Raw genomic sequence first — 20139 nt, 5'->3', positions numbered from 1 at the left:
ATTTTTACTCTTCAAACACAGCCACCTGGTCCTTCTTGGTATCCTTAGACAGCCTTCGAAGTAAGGCAGGAAGAATGAGCAACTCATTCTTTGGAATGCCGATGCAGCGTCCCACCACACACCCACCACCCTGCACAGACACGGGGACTGTTCCCAGCTGCACACTGTGGCAACTACACTACACTGACACTTGGAACGCACGACTTCCCGCTCGGGCCAGCATCTCTGCACCCGCCAGCTTTTCTATGAACCACAGTTTTAGTTTGTGTCCATGAAACTGAAAGACAGGAAGGTGAGGAGCTGAAAGCTGCGACCGGCCCAGAGAGACCCAAGAGCCCCGGACCTTGCACTGGGGAAATTCCTAGGGCCAGATGCCCTTCAGCAGCGGATGCCCAGGACCCAGACACAGCCCACGCAAACCCCCATCTCCTCCCACCCCATAGCTCTGCTGGACGAGGCAGATATAGACGGGGTGGCTGTCATCAGAAGCCCAAGGGAGGCTGCAGCAAGCCACCCCAGTCGGGCCAGCTGAAGAGCCCTCAGGGCCACACACAGCAGCCTCCCAGTCCCTGAGGTGGCTGCCATTACCACTAGCGACCTCAGCCAGGGAGGCCCAGAGTAGAAGGGACCCTGAGGTCACACTGCACCCTGTCCCTCAACCACACCCAGCTCAGAGCCATCCGCCTGGGGGTGGGGGAACATAGAGAAGGTTCATCAACAACAGGCCCCTGTAAATCCCTGTTATCTTCAAGAAAGCAAATAAATCAGAGACAACGAAGGTGGGAAGGAGCCAAAGGGCCAGGCTGGGAGTCTCCAGCAAAACCCAAAGGAATCTACCCAGGAACCCGCACCTGTTTCCTCTCCAAGCCCCAGACCCTAGAGAGAACCCAGGACAATGACAGTCCCTGGGCCACCTATCAGACAAGACCAGGTCAGAGGGCAAACCCAGAAACAAATGCCAAGCCCTCCCCAGACACTCACAGGTGCGCACCAGGCTGAGCACAGCAAGGCAGAGGGGAGCCCAGCCTGCCCACCAGCACACTAGCCTCAGCCACTCGCCCCTCACACCCAACCCCCACGACCTTACCTCACCTCACCCCCACCCACCCCACCGCCTCCCTACCTTCCTAAAAACTCAACAGACTGTGCCCCCTTATCCCAACAAGTCCACTTCACAGGGCATACTGCCCACCTGGTCAAATCCCAACCTCTCATGTCAACACCCATTGGTGAGCCTCGAGACCCCTGGAGGGCAGTACTAGTTAGTTAACTCTACCCTGTGCCACGCTGGATTTCTAGACACAATGCTATCACTCATCTGGGTCCTGCAGAGAGGGACAATGGCCCTCAATCCCCTTCATGGAAAGGGCTAAACAAAGGGCTAAGTGATAATGGGGGAGAATTGGGAGAATTTCACCCAGAGCTTTGAGAGACACCTGCCTGAAGGATTCACACACCCCCCCACAGTCCCTGCAGGTCTGGAATCCACAGGTTGTCCAGAGAGCAGTCATCTCTTGATATTAAACAGGAACAGCAGGAAGAAAGAAATGACTTTCATTTTCTATCTTGTACCCTGTGGAGTATTTGGATTTTTTTTTTTTTTTTTTGTACAAGCTTGTAATGTTACTGTTGCATTATTTTTGAGGTTTCAATAAACCAAGCAACACAGAATCAACCGTCTACACTTCCTGATTGGCCAGGTTCCCCACACTGTGCTAAATGCATCCTGGGTGGTGTGTCAGTCCCCCAGTCATGCCATGAGACAGGTTCCATCCCCCTGGGCAGCAGATAAGGAGTCTCAAGGGAGTGAGAGCTTATTTGTTCAAGCCCCACTGCAGGCAGGCCGAGTGGCGGGAAGGAACACTCCTGTCCGCCCAAGACCACATCAAGGCTGTGGTGAGCTCAGCTGCAGAGCCTCCTTGCAGCAAGAGCCCGTGCACTGCCTTAATATGCATGCCTTCATTCCTTCCAGGACATTCACCTAAAATTCCCCCAAAACAGAAGACTCTGCATGAGGCAAAAACCAATGATCAAATGCCCTCATTGGCTGGTAAAGGTGCCTGTCGTGGTGCTTCTCAGGTGGGTGGCAGTGAGAGTTCCCATGCACCCGCCCCACAGGGCGGCCCTTGTTGGTTAAGGAGCCTGAGCTCCTAGAGGTAGGGGCCTGGCCACTAGATGTGGGCCTGACCTTCAGCATGCAGCACAGAGCTTAACACACAATTAGAAACCCTAACACCCAATAAACAAATGAGCCCCAGGTGCATCAGCCTGCCTACTCCAAGTCCCCAAGCCCTCCTGAGTACTGAGTCCAGGAACCATTAATAGCCGCGGTCTACTGAGAGCACCTTGCCTCCTGCCAGGTGCCTTATAAACACCTGAGCCATGACCCTCTCCCTAGTTCTATGAAGGTGTTACATTGCATTTTGCTAACAAAGAGAACAGAGATTCAAAAAACTCAATAGCTGGCCCCAGGTCTCTCAGGTAAAACCTGAACCCGAAGGCGGCTGACCCCAAAGTGGCCTTCCAAGGTAGGGTGCCTCCTTGTGCACCCTGTGCCTGCAAAAAAAGCTGCTCTCCATCAGGAGGGAGAGCAAACAGAGGCATGGCCTTTCCTTTCTCCCAGTGGACTCCCCCTTGGTTCCAGCACCAGAGCAGTATGCTTCCAAATGATGTCCTGGGGCACTCCTGGTCAGGGCCTGAAACCTCCAGCCTCCACTGATGAATACCACCCAGGCATTTATTTCCGGGAGTTCTGTTCCGTTCACTTCATCCACTAGGTGTAATCTCCCTGCAAGCCGGAGCTCAGAGGCCAAGTGGTTGAGCAGGGAACTGAGCAAATCTGCACAGCTACTGTCACCAAACACCACCAAACCTGGGCCTCAGGGATCGTCCATGGACAAAGAAGCCCATCTTCCGAAAGAAGGCCATTTCTGACTCTTACTCACCAGGCCCTCATGTATAAAGGATGCAAGACAACATCTGTGCCAAGACCCTCATTTTAACTGATACCCCAAACCAAGCATGGACCTGGCCACCTGCATCTCCCCTCCTATTTCCTAGTCCTCAGGATGCCCAGAGCAGCTCTTCTACGGTCATCCACAGCCATGCTGCAGACTCCAGCAACCAGAGCTGCCATTTCTTTTTATTTGAGACAGGGTCTCACTAAGTTGCCAGGGCTTCACTAATATGCTGAGGCTCGCCTCAAACTTGCCATCCCCCTGCCTCAGCTTCCCAAGTTGCTGGGATTACAGGCATGGACCACCGTGCCCAACTGGAGCAGCCACTTCTGATGCACCAGACCAAACGGATGACAATGTAAAACCTTACACACCCAAGAGGACCCAGAAAGGCTATTCACTTAGAAAAATATGCTCACCTCACCCACCTCACTACGGTGTATAAATGGATTCAAAGTTTTTTGAGGAAGTTAGCAGATTTCTTATCAAAATGCTATTGAAGTGCCAGAGGTCACACTGCAGAAGCACACTCACCGGCCACTTTATACAAACTATGTTTTTTAAAATATATTTTTATAACCGATTCATTATCTACTTTTTTAAACGGGGTGCTGAAGATTCTACCCAGTGCCTCGCCTGTGCTTGTGTTACAGCCCCAGCCCCCAAACTGCATGTTTTTGAAGAGAAAGTTGACACAATTTTACCAAAATTGTAACATCCCAAAATTTAAAGTAGGCGAAATGCCCACCACCAGGAGGCAGGTAGAATCTAATCTACCAGAGTCAACTGCAGTGGCTAGAACAGATGACGTCATCCATCTACATATGCTGTCACAGAACAGAACAGGGTGTCACATCAAGTGAAAGGGCAGCAGCTTCCAGAACACAAACATGCACACCCTGATCACGACTTTGTGATGTTTGTCGGTTCTGGGGATTGAACCCAGGGCACTCCACCACTGAGCCACATCCCCAGCCCTTTTTATTTTGAGACAGGGTCTTGCCAAGTTGCCTAGGCTGGCCTTGAACTTGCCATCCTCTTGCCTCAGCCTCCTGAGCAGCTAGGATGGCAGGTGTGTGCCACTGTACTATGTCTTAGGTTCCCTCACCCCCGAAAGGAATCACAAGAAACTTTTCAATGTCCCTTCTTTTAGAAGGACTGAGGAAGAACCTTTATACCTCAAACTTCTAACTACTACTACTATGACTACTACTACTTTTTCCTCTCTTTTTTTTTTTAAGTTACTTGGGCCATGGGATTATGAGCTAGCTAGTTTTGTTTTCTTCTTTTTTTTACACTTGTACATTTTTTTAAACCTAATAAACATTATTTTTAAAACATTAGCGGTACGGTAGATCTGTTTACATTCATGTAGAAAATGTTCATGCTGATGTTTGAAAATGCAAGTTGCCATATAAGAATAGTAACAGCCCCATTTTTGTCTTTTACAAAACCTTCCTGGAGCCCATATTTGCATGTGTACCAAAGTCTAGAGGGATAAACACAGCTGTAAACAGTGGCTGCTGCCTGGGAGACCAAGGACGAGCTCTCCCTTCTCTGCCTACACTTGCGTGTCCCTCTCTCTCGGTGTGTGGTGCTGAGGATGGTAGGCAAGTGCTCTAAAACTCAGCTGCGCCCCAGCCCGCCTTCTTCTTCTTAAGTAAAAGAATCTATATATTTTTGTAATTTGTTTTTTTACCAAGGAAAAAAAAAACAGTCTATATCGAGACAAGGTTCTGTTCTCCCCAGCAGTCTCCGAACACTGAGCCCTTCAGAACACTGAGCCCTTCAGCCCGACAGGTCAGCCGGGCAGGAGTGCGGCCCCTCCCAGACAGGCCTGTGTTTTCCGTCCTGCCAGGAACAGAGCTGTTCTTTAAGCTGGGACTGTATGTAAACAACACCTGCCAAAAAAAGCTCTGGAGACACAAAGGAACCAGGGAAAGGGGCTGGAGATGACCCCTTTTCCACTGGGTCCTGCAGTCCATCTCATCACTCTGTACAAAGGGACGAGCCTGAAGCACACTGGGCTCTCTGGCCCAGGCCTTACCAGTCCTTGCATAACATCCACAAAAGGCCTGGTCACCTGGAAAGGTGGCTGACCCACAAGCTCTCTTCGGGGGCCCAGAGCTTCTGATTTCAACTCCTGTACACATTTTCATCTTCCAGGTCTCGGCACACTACTTTCAAAAGGTGCTTCTCTCACGCCTGCTAGATATCCCAGAATGCCCTCCCCAGGTGAGCGGGGCTTGGTCCTGGAGGGCTCATCTGCGCACAGTGACCCAGGCAGGATGAGGTGGGAAGTGAGGTGGGAAGCAGCAGGACCCCAGGCCCTGGTGCGTTCACTCCCCAGGGTTGGGGACCAGGCCATAAATAAAACACCACTGTTCCAAATCGTCATCCAAAGATATATGGATGGATAAACAAGTGTGGCATCATACGTGTGGTGGAATATTATTCAGCCTAAAGAGATGAAGGAAATCAAGAAACACGCTACAACACAGAGGAGCCTTACAAACATGCTAAATGAAATAAGCCAGACACAAATGACAAGTACTAGGTGGCCCACTCGCACGGGCATCGGTAGCAGTCCACCCGCAGGAACAGGAAGCAGAGTGGTGGCTGCCAGGGACTGGGGGACAAAGATTAGTGCCTAATGGGTGCAGATTTCCAGTCTGGGATGACAATAACACCAGGAGATGGCTGGTGGTGGCAACAGTGAGTGTGCTTCGTGCCACGAACTGCACACTTGCAAACGGTAAAGTTTATGTTATGTAAACTTAACCACAACTTAAAAACTGCATTTATAAGTCGTGAAAGGTGTTATAAAGAAAAGCAGAGCCCGGCGCAGTGGTGCATGTCTGTAATCCCAGCAACTCGGGAGGCTGAAGTAGGAGGATTACAAGTTGGAGGCCCACCTCAGCAATTTAGTGAGGACCTGTCTCAAAATAAACAATAAAAAGGGCTGGAGCTGTAAGTACCTTAGTGGTAGAGAGTCCATGGGTTCAATACCCAGTACCAGCAAAAAAAAAAGGAAGGAAAAAAGAAAAAAAAAACAGAGAGTAATGGCAGCTAGGCTGAGGGTTCCCCAAAGTCTCTTCAAGGAGGAGCTTCCCCCCACCCACTGGACCAGGAGCTCCTGAGGAAAGCCTATAGAACCTCCCGACTCTACGTCCCCAGAACATGAGTACATAAGACACTGTCCAGATTCGAACCAAGAAATGGAGCAAGACCCAGAGCGCCACGCATTCAAAGACTTCGCCAGGACCCACTGGCTCATGAAGGAGAAAACTAACCCTGTGCAGAAGAGAGCCCACAGACCCTCTGACCTCCGCGATCCACTCGGCAAGACAACCAGCAAGTGGAACAACACGGGCATGGGGGATGGAGTGGGATGCTCACCAAAGTCAGGCTCATATGAGGGAGAAACCAAAACAGCAACCTGAACACCCACCCACAAAGGGTTGAATCAACCTTGGCACATCCATAAGACAGCAACTGTGCAGTTACAAAACCATCATGCTCTTAATAACAGGGAAATACACTCTAACATTAAGAACAAAAAGCTAGCTATCAACCGTGTATACTGCATTTATAGAATTGTTCCAGTTCTGAAAATACAGGCGCATCATCAGAGGAAACAAACACCAGAGCCTTGACTGCAGCTATCTGTGGATGGTGAGGCTCCAAGTGATTTTTACTTGATTTTCACATTCTTAAAGCATCTTTCTTTTTTATTTTCCCAGAGGACACATTACTTTTACCAATGGTGAAAACATGCTTAAAGGGCCTTGTACAATGGCTGGCAAATAACAGGTGCTCAAGGAGTATTAGTTGCAGGACAAGGGAATTAAAAGTGCAATTGACACTGCCTGTGCCACACAGAGGAGAAAAGCTGGTGGTGTGGAAAGGAGACAGGCTGGAGCTTCAGAACTGGCTGCAGAGGCAGGAAAGGAGGGAAGCAATAATGTCAGAGTGGACAGGTGGCCAAGCAACCAGAGATGCAGGCACCTCCTGCTGCATGGAAGGCTCCCAACAGCAGTGTGGCTGCAGCGTCCTGGAGGCTGGGCTCTGGCGAAGCGTTTTTCAAAAAATCAACAAGTACAGCTGAGAACAAAGCTCAGCCAAGGCGTCTGGCCCAAGCCACTGAGGCAAACCTCCCTCCCACTGCTGAGATTCCCCACACACCACCCACCGATGTAAACAGTGGATCACCGGCAAGCCCAGGGCTGTGTTCACCCAGGGAGGAGGCCCCATCTAAAGGGTGCCTTTTAAACCTGGAGCTGGTCCCCAGCAACTTTGCTTCACCAGAGAGCGCCCCACTTCCATCTCCCCCACCTTATGCACCAAAGGCAGCCACCTTTATCCAAAAGACAGACCCAGGGCCTCTGAGGCTGCCCAAGCCCCAGTGTCTTAAAAAGAAATCGAGCTATGAGTTGAAAAGATGGTCTAGCTGGCCCTGCACTTCTACACAAAATGTATTTAAAAACCAAAAACAAGAGGCTCAGAGCACAAAGCCCAACAGATGTCTGCTGGCAACAGTATTTTTTGGAGGGGAAATGCACTGTTTTAAGATCTAGTAGAGAGAGGCCCTATTAACACCTGCCCTCCTGGAACAAGATGTGCACCTCTGACAGTAGAGAAGCCTCATTATTGAATTTAGAAATAGAGGCAGCGGTCCTCCTAACCTATTCTGGTTTGAAATAGAAACCAACACAAAAATGATCAATCTTAAATGGTAGAATAATGAGACATAACCAGCATACAGCCATCAGCAACATGAGTCAGTACTTTGTGCAAGGCAAAAAGAAAACTTGAAAGTACAATAAAATAATCCTTCAGGAATAATGAGAACTGAAATTCAAAAGAGGGTGGAGGATGATAGAAAAGCCAACCAAATGGTACAATGAAATTCCCTGAGCAAAGCCCAAGGCAGCCAGACCCTGCAGGAACCGTCCTGACCTGCCATTCCTGAAATTCCACTCTCCCAAGGCCCCCCAGGCCCTTCCTACCCAGGCTTTCTTCCTCCCCACTTGGGCCCAGGGGAGACTGGACAGGCACAGGGCAGGCTCACCAGCAGGACCACGCAAACAGCATCAAGGAGCTCAGTGGTAACAAATTCAGAGGCACTGGAAATCATGGTGGGAGGGGCAGCCACCTGCCCTCTTTCCTAACCCACCAGTAACAAATAGACCAGGGTAGGGCAGAGAGGATGGACCAGGAGGCAGAGGAAAAATGAAAGGAAAACATGACCCTGCTGAGACATCTGTCCCACAGCAGTTTACAAAAACCACCAAGATGGTTGTGGAAATGCCAAAGGAACATAGGCAAATTCCCCAGCAGACCGCACAACCACGACCTACACAAGCCACTAGGTGAATAGGCTTGGTCTAGAGACAAGCTCAGATTCACCAGGTGCAGTAGTGCACGTCTGGAATCCCAGGGGCTCAGGAAGCCAAGGCAGGAGGATCACGAGTTCAAAGCCAGCCTTGGCAAAAGCGAGGCGCTAAACAACTCAGTGAGACCCTGTCTCTAAATAAAATACAAAATAGGGCTGGGGATATGGCTCAGTGGATGAGTGCCCGAGTTCAATCCCCAGTACAGAAAGAGACAGAGAAAGAGAGAAAGAAAGAGACAACTTCAGTCTCTACCCTCACTTGTGGCTGAGACTGGCCTCAGTCTCCAGTGAGCACTTGTGGCCTTCCATGGTCTGCAATAAACAGCAGAATCCAGACGTGCCTGAGCTTCCTAGCTCTTCTCAGCCATTCTGGGGCTCCCAAGCAGTCGGATGATCATCAGATATCAAACATTGTTGGCCATAGGATAGGAGGCAGGGAGGTCACAGTTCCATACACCAGGAGAACACAAGAAAAGGCTCAGGAATTGTAAGAAAAGAACCAGAAAAACAAGTAACCAAGAAAAACAACTTACATTTTCATCACCTTCCTATGGATGGAAACACTTTGCTGCAAATCTTGCATGAGGCTCCCACGAGCCCCCACAAGATGCCCAAGGCAGGCATAATTATTCCCATTTTACAGACACAGGAGCCAAGCCTCAGAGACCTGTGGGAGGTAACCCAATGAGAACCATGAAGCAGCTCCACAGGCTCCAAGGGACGCACTTGCCTGAACAAGCTGAGGCTCCCCAAGTGATTATTTGCCAATTCCAAAGGAAAGCAGTTACCCTCCAAAGGAAGGACTCCCTAGGCTCCCGTCTGTTGGCCTAAGGATCTCAGCACTGTCCCACTCTGCCTGAAACCCAGCTGTAGGACGTGACTCATCCAGGGAAGGCACCCCAGGTCCATGGACAGGGACCTATTCCCACACACTGTAGGTCCACTAAGATCTTGAAGGCTCCAAATGTTCCTTTCCCATCCTTGTCCCCCTGGGGCCCAGCACTTAGTGACCAATATTGTCTTGCCTCTTGAATTCCTTCTCCCCTGTCCAAGCCTCAGGCCAGCACCTGTGGCATGCTCCGGCACAGCTCAGTTCTATGGGTGGCACCACAAGTAGCCACCCCTCTTTCCTAGGACTGGACAGAGGTTATGCAAAAAGCTACAGGAGGAACAATCATTGAGCACCGACTGCATGCCAGACCCTACACCAACATCTCAATTCTAAGAGGTGGGGAGTGCTGTGTTCCTGTTTATGCCAATGAAGACTCAAGAGAACCCCAGATCGATCACAGGATTTAGAGATGCATCCCAAATTCTGGGCCCTCCAGTTCCACCTAACCGGAGCGCTGTTCACAGATATTGATTCGGAAAAAAACATGCAAAGACTCCAGAGAGATGATTCCAAAACCCAGTCGGATGATAATGTAGAAATCCAAACCAAAAATGCATGCTAACCCTTAAAGAAAAGAAAAATCGTAGAGAAAGTTTACCCATCCGGCATCCCAAAGGTTTTTAAAGGTTTCTCCCAGGCAGCCATTTAGCAAATGACACACTCCCGAGGAGCCCCCTCCTGCCACTTCCTCCGAGCTCACCAGTGCCTTGAAAAACACCACTTCTTACCTAGGTGGGCTCCGACCTCCCCCGGTATTTAAAAAAAAGAAGAAAAAGAAAGAAAACACCACCTTCCAATTTTACGTAGGCAAATCCGATCCTGGGAGGCCCACAATTTCAACGGGGCTGTGCTTCTTACTTAGGAGGGAGGAGAGGGAAAAAAGGAAAGGAGGGGAAAAAAAAGCCCAGCCATCTGGCAGGCCCCGAGGAGCGACATCCTGTTTATTATTAAACATTTTTAGCAGAAGGGCACTGGGTGTTTGGGAAATAACCCCGTCCGCGCACTCGCGACGCCGGCGGGCGGCCTGGCCCGGCCCTCCCCGCGCGGCCCGGCCGCCGCAGACCACCAGCCCGGCCCGAGCCTCCCGCGCCGGCCGCGGCCAGCGCCCCGGGGTCCCCGGGGTCGGCCCCGGGAGGCGGGCCCGCCGCCGGCCGCGGGGGGAGGGGCGCGCCGGCCGCCGCCGCCCCGCGCCGACCCCGCCCGGCCCGGCCGCGCGCCCAGGCCGCGGCGCACAACAATGGCGAGGCCGCCGCCCGCGCAGGCCGGACCCGCGCCCGCCGCAGCCCGCCCGGCCCGCGCGCCCGCGGACAAAGGTCGGCGGCCGCGGAGACAAAGCGGCCGCCGCCGCCCCGCGCCCCCGCCGCGCCGCCCGGCCCACCTGGTCTGCTTCCGCGGGCGCGTCGGGGCGGCGAGGGCGGCGGGCGGCGGGCGCGGGGCGGCGGGATGGCGGCGGATTGCGCGGCGGCGGCGCCGTGCTCGTCCTGCTGCTGCTCGCTGCCTCCGCCTCCGGCGCGCGCGGCCTCCTCCCTCCCTCCGCGCTCGCTCGCTGGAGCTCGGCTGTGTCTCGCCGCCGCCTCCGCCCGCGCTCGCCTCCCCGCCCCCCGCCGCCGCGGCCCGCGCAGCGCCCCCTGCCGCGCCGCCCGCGCCGCCCGCGGGCCGGGCGGGGGTCCGGGCGGGGCGCGGGGGCGGGGCGCGCGGGCGCCGCGAGGGGCGGGCCGGGGGCCGGGGGCGGCCCGCGCGGGGGTGGGCGAGAGCGCGAAGGACGGCGGGGGCGGCGGCGCGTCCCGGAAGGGGGCTGGCGGCGGGGCCGCGCCCGGGCCTGGGGGAGCCGGAGCGCCGGGTCCCCGCCCCCTGGAACTGCGGCGCCTCCCGGCGGAGCGCGAGCCCGCATGGTGTCGGAACGTGCAGGGTGTGATGAGTGCGCGGAGAGGAAGCCCAAGCGATACATTGTTCAGTTCCCCAGCAAGGTTGTTGCTCACTGTGGATACTTTCTCCCCTTTGTCTGCCATGGGAGACCGTAAACCATCCCTCTTGAGCGCAACGTGGTGTGTTTGTGTGAATGCGAAACAAAAGGCCCAGGAGAAGCGCTCCCCTCGGTTACCTCGGGTGCTGAGGACGGTTCTTGCTTTGTATTCAGACACCTTAGCAATTGGAGGAACAATCCCAAAAAGCAAAGACAAAAGGCCTCTGGGCGCTGGCATCCAAATCACCTCACTCCCCTCTTCAGGCATTTTTCCTGACACTTTGCATCAGCTTCAGGCCATGCCCTGCGTGAAGCGGTTTGTCTCATTCTCCCAGCCTAGGCCACGTGTGATTGTTCCAGTTCACAGGTGAGAAGATAAGGAAGATCTGAGAAGTTAGGTAACTTGCCCAGGTAGGCCCAGGAAGAAATTTAACTGCTTTATTTTGCCCATCTCCAGAGACCAGGCCTAGCATGCGGGTGGTGGGATTCTGGGTAATGTTGCAACCTTCTTTATACTTTGCTACATTTTGTCTATGGTCATTTTCAGTGTTGTACTTTTTTTTTTTCTTTCATGTGGTGTGTGTGTGTGTGTGTTAGAGAGAGAGCAAGAGAGATGGGGTCTCATTGTATGTCCTAAGCTGGCCTTGAACTTCCTGAACTGAAGGGACCCTCCTGCCTCAGTCTCCCAGTGGCTAGGACTACAGGCCCACATTGCCACACCCTGACTTTACCCTCTCTTTAATAAAATTTGCTGTTAACTTCTATCTCCACAATAGAGAGGATGTAGCCCTCATCTTCATTTTTCATCTTGCAGCTTGTTCTTAAAACCATCTTCAGGAAGGCCATCAAATCTGCCCCATCCTTACAACCATCAACAGAAATGATAGGAGGAGATTGAATAGCAGCTGTGACCTTTATTGAGTACTTATTGTGTGCCAACTACTATGCTAAACTCTCAGTATAGAGTCAACCATTTGGCCCTCCTGGCATACCACAAGGCAGACTCTGTAGGGAGTACCACTATTGCATGTAACAAAGAAGAAAGGCAGACTTTGTAGCAGGCAGAATAATGCCTCCCTCAAAGATGTCCAAATCTTAATCTGAAACCTGTGAATGTGTCACCTGACATGGCAAACAGGACTTTCCGGGATGATTAAGGATCTTGAGATGGGGAGATTATCAGGGATTATTTGTGTGGCCCAATGGAATCACAGAGGTCCTTTTAAGAGGGAGGCCGGAGAGTCAGAGGGGGAGATGTGACTGCGGAGCTGAGGGCATCTGGGCTGATGATGGAGCCGTGCAGAACACAAGGCAGGAACAAAGCAGCCGTAGAGCCTGGAGAGCTTCTGGAGGAGAGGAGCCCTACATCCTGAATTCAACCAACCATCGGCAGAAAACATTCAGAAACAAATAGTTTGACACTTATGACTATCTTTTTCCTAGTGATTATTCCCTAAACAATACAGTGACTATTTTCACAGCATTTGCATTATATGAGGTGATACAAATCTGGGATGATTTAAAGTATACCAGAGAGCTGGGCCAGGGGTGGTGTCGCCTGCAGTCCCAGTTACTTGGAAGGCTGAGGCAGGAGGATCTTTGGAGCCCTGGAGTTCAAGTCCAACCTGGGTCACATATCAAGACCCCCTGCTTAAAATATATATATGTGAGAGAATGTGCATAGGTTATATGTAAATACCATGATATTTTATATACAGGACTTGAGCATTCCTGGATTTTGGTATCCTTGGGGGTCCTGGAACCAATCCCCTCTCCCACTGTGGAGCACCTGTATATTTTATTTAACCCACTAAATTAAAAATATCATCATTTCAACATGTAACCAATGCCTTAAAATATTTATAATTTTAAGATCCTCTGGTCTTTTGGATCCTGGGAAGTCTCTGAATCCAATGTGTGGTTTACACTTTAATGCACATCTCAGGACTGGCCACATTTCAAGTGTTTAATAGCCACATGTGGCCAGTGCTTACTGCAAAAGATCAGTATCTTTTCTACTGTTCCTCACAGTGGAGGGGACCATGGTACCAGGAGAAGCAGGATGACCCTCAGACCTTAGGTCTATCCCAACTGAGATGCTGGTCAGGGTCTCAGGAGTACAGGCCATTGTCTATTAGATTCCCTGGACTATCCTACCTCCAAGCATTATGCCTGAAAAATAGTCAGTCTCAATAAATAGTGGTTGGTTTGTTGGATGAAGAATAAGCAGTTGTTCCTTGACTCCACTGGCTGGAATGCAGGGGATGCTGGATGAGGATCCAGGATGCAGCTGAGCTTAGCATATGCGAGGCCCTGGGTTCGATCCTCAGCACCACATAAAAATAAACACAAAAAATAAAGATATTAGGTCCAACTACAACTAAAAAGTAAATATTAAAAAAAAAAAAATGAATCCAGGGAAATCCAGGCAAGGTGGTGTAGGCCTGTATTCCCAGCCTCCAAAGTTTGAGGCAGTAGGATCACAAGCTCAACACTAGCCTCAGCAACTTAGCAAGACCCTGTCTCCCCAAAAATGTTTAAATTAGATTTAAAATAGGTTGGGGATGTAGCTCAGTGGTAAAGTGCCCCTGGGTGTCTCCATCCCCAATAAAAAACAACAAGGGATCTGAGTATGTGGCTCAGGGGTAGAGTACTCTCCCAGTATGTGCAAAGCCCTGGGTTCCATCCCCAGCATTGGGAAAAAAAAAAAGATACACACACACACACACACACACACACACACACACACACATATATATATATATATATATATATATATATATATATACCTTTTTTAACTCACAAAAGAGGACATAAAAATATAAAAATTTTGTAGAAACTTGAGTGTTCTGGGACAGACAAGGAAATGTTAAGGTTGGCAGAGGGAATCAAGCTCTCTGTCATCTGCCGCATCTGGAGGGTGGGCAGTGCCCTTTGGGGCAGTGGGTTGCTGGGTTCCAGGACTCAATCAGCATTGGGCATTCCACTGCAGGGTAAAACGCCAGGTCCTGCTACATCCAAACTGCATCCCAGGCTCAGGAAACTCTTTCTGTGTGTGTGTGTGTGTGTGTGTGTGTGTGTGTGTGTTTCCCTTCTGTAGTGACAGTGGCAGCAATAATAAATGCAGCTACAGTTTCCAGGGCTACACATGCTGCTAGGGCTAGCTCACTCCATGTTCGTAAGACCATTCTGAAAACTTTGTTGTTGTTTGGTACCAGGGATTGAACCCAGATGGACTTTACCACCTAGCCACATTTCCAGTCCTTTTTTAAATGTTGAGACAGTGTCCTGCTAAGTTGCTGAGGCTAGTGCTGGCTTTGAACTTGTATCCTCCTGTGTCAGCCTCAATGGGATGACACTCCAGTCCACTGTAAGGCCATCTTGGTTTCCATCCTGTTTTAGAGATAAGGAAATTGAAGTGAGACTTTCAGGGAACTATGGAAAAGTCCCTAATCACTTGGCTGATAGAGCCAGGATTGGAACCCAGCAGTGCCAGTCTCAAGTGTGAACCTTTCTAAGGGGGAGCAAGGCTGGCATGCTTGGGAGGATATGGGGACTGGTGTCTATGCTCTGAGCCTGTCACCAAGGACTGACACCTGGGATTTCCCAAGACTCTGAACTCAGGACCCGCAGGGGACAGAGGTAGGAAGGAGGATGGAGAGAGCGGAGAGAGAGGGCTGAGCCAAGCTGCTGGAGTCACTCGGCCCCAGAACTGCCTGCCATGGAGGGAGGGGTCATTCAAGCAGATGTTTTTATGTCACCAAAGTTACTGGAGCCAGGTGCAGTGGCACACACCTGTATCCCAGTGACTCAGAAGGCTGAGGTAAGAGGATCATGAGTTCAAAGCCATCCTCAGAAACTTAGCGAGGCCCTGTCTCTAAATAAAATATTAAAAAGGGCTAGGGACGTGGCTCAGTGGTTAAGTGTCCCTGGGTTCAATCCCTCATTCCAAAAAAAAAAAAAAAGTTACTGGAAAGGACATCTCAATAGCCAGAGCTGGACTATTGAAAAACAGGAGGGAAGGATTGGACCAAGGAGGACAACGCTGGGGCAGTGGGCATACACCAACGGCAAATGTTTTGTTTTTCCTTTTAAATGCAGTTGTCACTACTTAGTGATGCTTGGGTCCCTGGGGGGACAACATATCCTGTGGTGGTCCCGTACGAGCTGGTGACATATCAAAGTGTGATCACTGTCTTTTGTCACATTTAACAATAATGTAACATTTTTGTATTTTTATGATGTTTATAAATGTCCTTTTACGCATGATCAGTGTTGGGGGCGGAGCACAGGCCCTTGAGCCTTCTCCACCACTGAGCCACACGCCCAGGACCCATGATTTCCTTTTTAAAACCACATTATAGCTAGACATGGTTTCCTTCTGGGCTCCATGTGGGATGTGGAAGGCCTGTCCCGGGCCAGGGTTAGCTCCCCTGTGTCCTCTTTTCCCCTCTTCCCTCTGCTCTCTCCCTCTTCCAGCAGCCCTGGACACAGGCGGACCCTCCCTTCTCCACCCTCCTCCTCCTCTCCCCACTTGGCCCCTCAGCTCCTGGAGCCTCCCCAGGAAGCCTCCCTGACCACCCAGGACAGACTTTGCAGCCACAGGCCAGCTCCCCTCTGTGCAGTCCCAGCCTTGCCGATGGTGGCCACTTCTTTCATCCAAACCATGACTGAGTGGTTCGTGTTCTTAAGTTTCCCAGCACCCAGCATACAACCTCAGAAGGTGTTGAGTAAGACACCACTGGATGCCAGGGGTAAAAAGTGATGGGGGAGAGGGCAAGCCCATGCCAGGAGGGAGCCGGCCTCAGGAAAGCCAGAGGCTCTGCTAGGCGCTCTGCCGCCTGGGGGCGGGAGGCCCTGCGGAGGCTCTCCCTCTCCAGAGTCACTTCCAGGTGACTCCATCAAGTCTGCACAGGGAGGTGGTGACAGAACTAGAAGAGAAGGGAGAGAGAATGTGGCCACTGAGGACTCCTGCCCACAGCAGGCCCCACCACGGCTCTGTTATTGCTGTTTTACAGCTCAGTAAACCAAGGCTGGGGGTCTTTATCCACCACCCGCAGGCTGTGCTGGACTCGTGTGGTAGGGAGGGTCTTTCCAGACATCTAGGCCCCGGAAAGTTCTGGTAAATCCCACTATGGGGGGAGAAGCAGAGAACCACATGGCACTGAGAGCACGAAGACAAGCCAACCTTGAAGGTGCTGCAGGGCACACGACCCAGGGCAGCCCAGCAGCCTCTGCACAGACCCTATTCGGCACCAGGGCCAAGCCTCTGGGCAGCTGTGAAGCAGGAGTGCTGAGCACAGTCATGTGTACCGTTTGCTGACTCTACAAAGAACAGGGTCCCAGCCAGCTCACTTTAGGCCCCACAGGGCCTGCCAGGCTCCACCCAGAACAGGTCCTGGTCTCTGCCCAGGCCTTGTCCCCAGCATGGAACCATGGTTAAGAACTCAGGATTCCAAGTCAAAAGGCCCCGCACTGAATTCTGCCTCTGTCCTCATCTTCTGTGTGTCTTTAGACAGGTGACTGTAGTTCTCTGAGCCTCTGAGGATCGAGGAGGAGCTGTACTGAGAGAATGGAATGAGATGGTGTGCACTGGCTGTTGGCAGGGCTGGCACCTACCCGCCATCCCCACAGGGAGGTCCTCCGTCCTTCTGAGATACATTGGAGTTTCCCATCAGTCATCAACTGCTACATAACAAACAGCCCTGGAGGTGGTGGCTTTACACCATGACCCTTTGCTATTTCTCATGATGGGGGCAGGTCTGCTGACCCCTGGGTGTTGCTTGGGGTCACTCACACAGCTGCAGTCAACCTCTTCTAGAACCCTCACTCTCTAGGATTCTCCATGTGACCTCTGCTTCCAGGAAACTAGTCTGGGCTGCCTTATAGCATGTCAGCTGGGTCTAGGAATGACGGTGGCAGCCGAAGCCTCATGCACCAGTGAGTCTCCTCTGCATTGCGCTGGTCAGAGTGGGTCACCCTGGGCTCAGACTCCAGGAAAGGGGAAGGCAACACCCCATCCCACCACATACCTCCCGATAAAAGGAGCAGCCTCTGGAGCAGAGGGGCAATTGGGTGGACGTTCTTTGTAGATGACCCTCCACATTCTCAGGACGCCTGGCCTCCCCCACCTGGTGCCTCCTCACAGCCTTCGCCCCTTCTGCCTGCTGAAGAGATTCCACCCCACTGCGGGGATGTCTTCTGAGCTCTGTGACGGCGAAGCCCACGGGAGTGCTGAGAGATGGCAAGATGAGCCCTACAAGACCCCTGCCCAAGAAACGCCCCTGTTAAGGGGCATTAGAAACAACCATTCAGACTGTAAACCAGACAGCCCCTCTATCCACCCGTGACTCGCGCTGGCTGTCACCGGCAGCCCCCTCTGGGATTGCGGGAGGACAGGGTGATGTGCTCATGGCCCACTGGCAGTGAGACCCAGGCCTGCGGTCATCCTGTGCCCTGGAAGTCCTAGGCGGGCGGCTCTCTTACTCTGTGCACCTGCTCTCCACAGTGCAGTTGTACCATGGCCAGTGCCAGGCCCAGTTTTCAATCCAGAAAGTGGAATCATCTTAACTCAAGGCGGGGAAGGATAACAGTCCAGACAGGAATGAATTCCAGCCAGGGGGACTGAGGGACACTCCCTGGGCAGGTGTCTTTGACTTCAGGCCTTGAAAGAAAAGCAGAGTTAATCAGAGGAGACTGGGGAAAAGATCCAGATAGGGGGACAGCAGGAACACAGGCCTGGAGAGGAGGCTCTGGGTCCTGGGCAGGGACTGCCACTGGCTGGTGGCTGCTGGAAATGTGGCCCCAACCTAGGGAATGTGCATTCCAGTGGGAGGGAGCTGGGAGCTAAAAATACACAGTAGGTCTGAACTGCAACCGGAGCCTGCGCGGCCGGCCGGAGCTCTCGCCCAGGATGGCTGCACTGGAGTCTTAGCAACTGGCAGGCCCAGGCTGTCAGCAAAGACTCCTCGGAGGGGCTCCATGACACAGGGGGCCCAAAGCAGGGAGCCTGGGCCCACACCTAGTTCTTTGCCCACCATGTCCCACCAGACAGAGGGGTACAGGGAGAAGGGAGGAAGGGCAGGACTGGGAAACAGAAGAGTCAGACCTAAACCATGGGAACTGGGCTGAGAAAGAGCAGTGAGGAGCCACGGAGGGGCTGGGCTTGGGGAAGGAAGGGAGATGAAAGGCCGCAGCCCTCTAGGAGGCTCCCAGGTACCAGGAAGGTCCTCTTACTCCCTTTTGGAGCCCATGGCAGAATTTTCAAATCATGGTCTTCCTGCTCCCTGAGTCATGTTGGAGTCTTGCCCAACACAGAGCCCAGGAAACCCCACATGTGAGGTGCGGCTGGTAGGACGCAGCTAGGACGCAGGAGTACCTAGCCGCAGGTCTTGCCCTCTGTTGCCAGTATCCCAGAAGTATAAGCCCTAGAGAAATGATGGGTCTCAAAACCTAACTTGATATCAAGAAATTGAGATGACAACACACAAAATGGGAGAAGATATCTGTCAACTATATATTTGGTAAGGATTTAGGATCCAGAATATATAAAGAACTCAACAAAAGAGAAACCCTTATGGAAAAATGGGCAATGTTCTTGAATAGACATCTCTGCAAAGTAGATATGCAAATGGCTGATAAGCTCATCAAAAGATGCTCAAAATCATTGATGATCAGAGAAATGCAAATCAAAACCACAAGGAGAGTCAGGTGCAGTGGCACACTCCTGCAATTCCAGTGACTTGGGAGGTTGGGTCAGGAGGATTGCAAGTTCCAGACCAGCCTCGGCAATTTAGTAAGGTCCTAAGTTACTGAGTGAGATCCTGTCTGGGGGAAAAAAAAAAAAAGGCTGAGAATATAGCTCAGTGGATAAGTATCTTGGTTCAATCCCCAGTACTGAAAACAAACAAACAAACAAAAAACTCACAATGAGATACACTTTATAGCCACTAGGATGGCTGTAATTTAAAAAATGACAATTAACAAGTATTGCCAAGAATATGGTGATATTGGAAAACTCATACATCATCACTGGGGGTATAGAATGGTGCAGCTGTTGTGGAAAACAGTTTTACAAAGAGTTAAACAGGCCGGGTGTGGTGGCACATGCCTGTAATCCTAGTGACTCAGGAGGCTGAAGCAGGAGGATCATGAGTTCAAAGCCAGCCTCAGCAAAAGTGAGGCCCTAAGCAACTCAGTGAGACCCTGTCTCTAAATAAAATACAAAAATAGGGCTGGGGATGTGGCTTAGTGGATGAGTGCCCCTGAGTTCAATCCTTGGTAACCCCCCCGCCAAGAAAAAAGTTAAACAGAATTATCATATGATCCAGCAGTCCCCCTCCTAGATATATGCTCCAAAAGAATTAAAGGCAGATGTTCAAACACTTGCCAAGGAATGTCCATAGCAGCATTATTCTCAATAGAAAGCTAAAATAATGCACATGTATATCAACTGATGAATGGATCAACAACTGTGGTCCATCCATCCTGAAATATTACTCAGCTATTAAGAGGAACAGAGCGCTGATCCATGCTATGACATGGATGAACCTTGAAAACGTGGTGCTACAGGGGAAAAGCCAGACACAGAAAGCCACTTAGTGTATTATTCTATTTATGTGAAATATCCAGAGCAGACAAATCCATAGAGACAGAAAGCAGATTAGTGGTTGCCAGGGATTGGGTGGATTGGAGATAGAGACTGGCTGCCTAATTGGTGTGGTGTTTCCTTCCGGGTTGATGAAACAATCCTGTATCACTGCTTGTCGTGACCAGCCATTTTTACTTTTTATTTTGAGACAGATTCTTGCTAAGTTACATAGGCAGGGCTCAAGTTGTGATGTTGAAATTTGCCAGGCCTTGAACTTGCAATCCTCCTGCTTCAGCCTCCCATCTCACTGGGATTATAAACGTGTACCACTGCACCTGGCTC

The 20139-nt window shown here is 51.4% G+C and overlaps 1 protein-coding gene across 20 annotated transcripts in view; it reads right to left on the bottom strand.

Annotated features, from left to right (window-relative positions):
* The window catches only part of Prrc2b (proline rich coiled-coil 2B), a 78594-nt gene extending 67746 nt beyond the window's left edge, over positions 1 to 10848 (bottom strand). For 17 of the 20 annotated variants that reach the window (XR_011704180.1, XM_071601063.1, XM_071601075.1 and 14 more), the window contains exon 1: positions 10623 to 10847. The gene's annotated coding sequence lies outside the window, so the exon portion shown is untranslated. Of the gene's footprint in view, positions 1 to 10034; positions 10179 to 10622 lie in introns of those variants that run through there. The other 3 variants (XM_071601065.1, XM_071601066.1, XM_071601081.1) reach the window with 2 other exon arrangements.
* Positions 10849 to 20139: the final 9291 nt, after the last annotated feature.

This window comes from Marmota flaviventris, chromosome 13 (genome assembly GCF_047511675.1).
Source record: "Marmota flaviventris isolate mMarFla1 chromosome 13, mMarFla1.hap1, whole genome shotgun sequence".
Lineage (NCBI taxonomy): Eukaryota > Metazoa > Chordata > Mammalia > Rodentia > Sciuridae > Marmota > Marmota flaviventris.
The sequence above is the reverse complement of the archived record's forward strand: the minus strand, read 5'-3'. Positions and strand labels throughout refer to the sequence as shown.